Raw genomic sequence first — 6,209 nt, forward strand, 5'->3', positions numbered from 1 at the left:
CTCCTGATCACCTTCCAATTTTAGTCATTGATAAATCTATAACATAGAATTATTTCCGTTCCTATTTACTTTTAAATTAGCTTTGTTTTGGAGATTTTTATTTGTTTTTATATGATTTTTAGTTTAGTTTCATTTAATTTATTTTGTTTTTATCTTCTTGTATTTTAGTTGATTTCATTTAGTTTCTTCTCTACAATCTGTATTAATTCTCATTTTGTGTTTAATTTAGGTGCGAGGATAATAATTGGGAATTAATTGTGATTTAAAAAGGAGTAAAAATGAGTAAAAATGAGTAAAAAGCAATTAAAAATCCGAATTCGGTCTAGCACCACGAGCGGAAATTCATATGCGCATAAACTCGCGCTCTAGAGCCGTAGGATGCAGATCCCAAACAGGCCGTTTGTCAAAGAAATTGTTTGGAATGGAAGTATTTAATTATCTTTGAATTACATATAATAAAAAATTTGGAATAGAAGTATTTAAAATCTCTGAATCACTTATATAATTTCTTCCACATATAAGTACCCGTTTATTTTGTAGGTTGATTACAATTCATCTTTTTGTTATAATATCTTTTTTACAAAATTTAAGTTTCTATTCAAACTACACAGACCATTAATAGAGTTACATTTTAAATCTAATCCATTTCTTCACTTTCTATTAAGCTTTGGGGTAAAAACAAAAATAAAAATAATACAAAAAAAAAAAAAAAACTGGTATCGTGGCTAGATCATATTTGCACGTGATTCTTTGCTCTGTCGCTACGGTTGGAATGTATTATTCCCTCAAATCATTTCCAACGATATAATGACGTACCAATTCAATTATATTTGTCTAATTAGTGGGTCGTACCATTATTTAAATAAAAAAAAATGTGGGTCGTACCTCCCATATTATAACTCTTAAATCTCTTTATCCTCTCTTTTATTTCTTTTCCCTTTAATTTCCACCTTTTTGCTCTAGTCCACAAAGCTAAAGACAAAAAGTAAGAAGCATATTAAGGGATAACCAGTGTTACTCAGGACCTCATACTAATAAAGACTAATAAAGTATAGGTCTCATAATTAGCACTCATATTTTATTAATTGTAATGTTCCCAAGTGTTTTCCAAAAAAATATCTACCAATCAGTGAGGAGATCTTATTCCATCTCTCTCTCTCTCTCTCTTTTTGTAAGCAATTAGATTCCATCTAATTTTTGGTAAAGTACAAAGATGGTCTATAGGTTTGGTTATAAATATGAGGAGATTATGCATGTTACTTGAAAAGGGAGCTAGTCCAACGATATTCGTAGGCTTAACTTCATTTCTAGGGAAATATAAATAGCTGGCCATTTGAGCTCTAGATGTTGGTGTGGCTTTCCCAACATCAACTATATATATTAGACAACAGGGATATTTCTTCCTGGGTACCCTTTTTTTCTTTTTTTCTTTTTTTAAGACTCTTCTCAGATTAAACGGAATTAAATAATTATTTGTCCCTACATTACACCCACAAGCTTTAATAAAAGTTCTGATCAGCTCTAAATTAACATTCTTCTTCAATGATTTGGCATTGGTTGGGGCCAATTTTGGTAGATTAACATCTCCATTAATGGACATTTTCAGCGTACGGAATTTGGATTGAAAATTTGCTCTTTATTCTTGTTAGGGTAAAACGCAAAATTTCTCTTAAAAAAAGTTAGTTTATTTTATTTTTTCCATCTAAAGCAGTTATTTTCATCGTATGCATATCTTTGTAATAATTGTAATGTCAATTATTTGGTAATAGGCTAAAATTAGGCTTAGCTGGTTATTTGAGAGGAGCAATTATTTAAACTGATCATCACACTTTTTAATATTACAAAACTTGGAAATTACAACAAACTTGCTCATGACCGTGTCAAATGGATCAATAACATCGGCTAGCAGAATTACTACCAGTACTGACTCAGTAACATAACTTGAGAGATTACAATTAACGATCAAAGTACACAAACGTCAAACCACACATACTCGCATATATATACGCACATATAATATACCAGACGTAGCACGTGATAGATCGACTACTAAGAGCAGTGACTAATGACTTGTTATATATGGGATATAGTATTATTTTTACTAATTTTCTTCATAAACGAGCAAGTGAAACGAAAAATCATAAGGAAATAAAGGACGTACCGATACATGACATAGACCTAGAGAAGAGATTCCTTCATTCAATTGGCTGGCTATCCACGCTGAAATACACTTCTACGTCCACCATGCTTTGGATTTGCATTAGTCCGGCATAGTGTGCCAGATGTATATGATCCATTACTACCGGTATCGCACGCTGCATTACCCCCGTTGATAGCATTGTTAGTAGCAGGATCAGGATCAGCGGCTGCGAGCACTCGGGTAACGTGGGAGCTGTACTCCATCAACCACTCCAACTCCAAGTCCTCCGCAATCAGACACGCCTCCTCTCGGCCAGTAATGCAGCCATTATATGTGTCGTTGCTCTTCATAAGAACCGCCGCTCCGCCGCCGCAGTTTGCGTTTATTAGGATCACGGCCGCCACAAGCATAATCGCGGCAATCGACGCCGGAGAATGACGTAATCCTCGCTTGCTGTCGTAAAGTGCCATAATTGCTATCTAGGTTACTTTTCCTCCAAACTCTATTGGCAACTGCTCATAGAGCTATGGACAACTCATTTTAGTGAGAGGGAAATTTGAGTATAAAAAGGACATCCCACCGCCCATGTAATGATTTAAAGAGTTTGACTGGTATGATAATTCTACTGAAAATATCAATTTTTTAATTATTAGATTAGATTAAAATTAAATCAAATTAAAAAAATATGTTAAAAAAATAATTTTTAATATAAATTTAACAGTTAAAAATTAAAAACTATCGATACTATATTTTTCTGATTCTACTAAAGAAATTCTCAATAATTTATTAAGGTGTGTTGCACAGTTATTCGTCTTTTGCAAAATACGCCCCACCAGTACTACTTTATTCTGTTTAATTTAATTATCACGCTTATTATTCTTTTCTTTTAGAAAAAAATAAAAAATAAAAAATTGTTGTCCTCACTTTAGAGGAGAAAAGAAACCAATGCTGAGAAGCCAGAATAAAACGGTGGCACGACACGCACTATTCTTTCTTACTGGACTTGGGTGAGGGATCCAAAGATTAGAGTTCCTTACTAAAAGGCAGAGTTCTGTGTGGGAAATAAAAATTACACAAAGGTATTTTTAAGGGTGTTCAAACCGCCCAAACGCTTAATTCAAATTAAATTGAACTAAATCACTAATTATTTTTAAATTATTAGATAGTTTGATCAATTTTTTAATCTAATTTTTTAGATGGTTTGGTTAGTGGTTTAGACTCTCCAAACAGCTCAATAAGCCGCCCAAAATGCGCATAATTTTTTATTTTTTAAATTTAATCTTTATTTTAATTTTCATTTATTAAAATAGAGGTTTTACAAAAATGCAACATATCACTTTTTTGTTAGTTTGTATTAAAACTTTGAATGATGAACTTTTAGGTATTTGTTATTTTTATATTATATTGTAAACTTGAATCTTTTTTTTTTTTTATAGATTAACAGTTTTCTAATTTTTATGAATTACTAAAAACTTCAATATTCTTAAACTCAAACAACTCAAACTGCATATAAGTGATTTAATTTTTGTCAAAAATATCAAACCGCCTAAAAAAATTATTTTTAATTTAGTCGGTCATTGCTATTAAAAGACCACCCAAACCGACTGCGACCCTCACTTGAGATAGATACGTACAACTATATTAATTGATTGTTAAATGTCCAGGGAAAAATGTAATCATAATCGCTTAATTTATACTCTCACAATGTCAATTTAGAGGTTTGTAAGGAAACATATATTGAAGTCTGTAAGTATTTACATCATGTTTGAATCTGTTAAGCAAAAAAAAAAAAAAAAACTACACGTGGGAGGTGGGAAAACTTCCTAGAAGAAGTAAGTGTGTGAAGAAAGAATAAAATGTGTTAGTGAGGAGTTGAGTGAAAAATAACGTAGAAATAATTTTTTAAAGAGAAAAACAACTAATCTTATTTAAATAATTAAAAAAAAAAAAAGAGGTGGGTTGCTTCAAATGCCTATATATAAGCATACAGGGAACAAAAAAAAAAGAGAGAGAGAGAGATTTTGTGCGCGGAAGAAAAGTGAGAGAAAGAAAAAAGACTGTGTGCGTGTGTGCAGAAGAGACGTGAGAGGAAGGAAAAAAAAACTTTTCTTTGCGTGCGTTTTGAAGTGACGGGACGGTAAGAAAAATTTGGTGCAGAGAAAGTGTACCTGTTAGGAGCTGTGTGTAGAGAGAATCATTAAAAAAGAAGGTAGAAAAATTTGTCATTTACTCATCTATTTTAATTTTACTGTGATGTTTTGTCTACACCATTTTTTTGTTTCTCTCGAGCTTCTTCTATACCTAAGTATCATCTCAAGACAAGAAGTATTCATATTTAAGATATACGGGTTATAAATTTTTGAAATCAGTCAAAAAATTATGGGGTTGTAAGTTTTAAAACCTCTAAAAAATTAAATAAAATTGTAAATTTTTTAACTCTATAAAAGTATGGGGTTGCAAATTTTAGAATCTCTAAAAAATCAAATAGAGTTGTAAATTTTAGAACTCTATAAAATTGTAGAGTTGTAAAATTTAGAACCTCTAAAAATTAAATAGAGTTACAAATTTTAGAACTCTACAAAATTATGGGGTTGTAAAATTTAGAACCTCTAAGAAATCAAATAGAGTTGCAAATTTTTAAACAATACAAAATTATGGGGTTGTAAAATTTAAAACTTTTATATATACATATGAATCTGACTATAATAGTGCAGTTCAAAATATTATAACAATTTTGAGTCTGACTTATAAGTGCAGCCCGAAGCAAAAATTAGGGACTACTTACGTGAGGGTCTTTTAAAATAAAATATCAGTCAAAGAACTGAAACAAAAAAAATAATAAAAAGGCTAAATAAAAATTTTTACCTTCAGCAACGTACAGAAAACTATCTGTTTTTTTTAAAAGCAACCAGTTTCTCTGAATTAGAAAATGGCTTGGCGATGAAAATAAAATTGTCAGACGAAATTGATGATTCGGCAAAAAGAAAGGAGAGCAGGCTGATTACTAATAGTTCTGCACGCAGATCAAAATATAACGTTCTTCTACATTTACGTACACACATATACATATATCTATATATATATATATATATAAAAAACGTTGCCAGATGTGCTTCTTCATTCACTCACGTACCCGTATATATATATATGTATTGTAGCAAAAAAAAATAGATGTGACTGTTTCTGAAAGCTTTTTACTGTAACAAAACTCAAATTTTAAACACGAATCAATAAAGTGAACGGGGCCTAAATACCACAAAATTTAAAGTGTACAAATTAGGTCTCTCTATGGTTCTTTAATTTAAAATATGAGCCTATTGTCTCATAAAACTATATGGTGATTAAATACAATTTTTAAATCTCAAATTCAAATAAAAAAAATCTCAACACCAAATTAAAAAAAAAGGGATCCTTTTAATTCCTCATAAGGTCATATACTGGGGAGTTATCTAAATACAACTTTCAAATCCGAATTCTAAAGTAAAATTCCAAATCGAATTTTAAAATATCTTTGAATTCCTTCTATGGTCATATATCGGGAAATTCTCCAAAATCCAAATTCATAATTAAGAACTACGATTGACTTGATTCCCTATGGGATACATAGGCAACCTACAAATTTAGGTGCAATTCAATCTTAAAAATCCTCATAAAGGACAAAGTCAAAACAAAACTAAATCAAACTTCAAAGTGCGTAAATTCCTCATAAGGTCATACACCGAGGAATTATCCAAAATTTTCAAACCTAAAATTCGAACTACAAGTGGCTTGATCCCTTAACGGGGTATGTAGGCAACTCGATAAAATTCATGGAGTTCAGCTGCAATTTTAAATCAACCCAAATTTCTCAAATTCACAGAAAATATAATTTACTGTTTTAATTGGAATCAAAAGGTTTTCCCTTACACCCAGGGATTGTAATTAAGAGGTTATTCTTATAATCTTGAATGGGTCGAACTAAAACTAATAAACTCCTATATTAATTCAAACCTAGTATAGGTGAAATTATGTTGTGCGTGAAATATTAAATATTTTCACTCAACATAGTTTTTGGCACGCCCGGTGGGAC

Source organism: Morus notabilis, unplaced genomic scaffold, assembly GCF_000414095.1.
Source record: "Morus notabilis unplaced genomic scaffold, ASM41409v2 Scaffold97, whole genome shotgun sequence".
In the NCBI taxonomy this organism is placed as follows: Eukaryota; Viridiplantae; Streptophyta; class Magnoliopsida; order Rosales; family Moraceae; genus Morus; species Morus notabilis.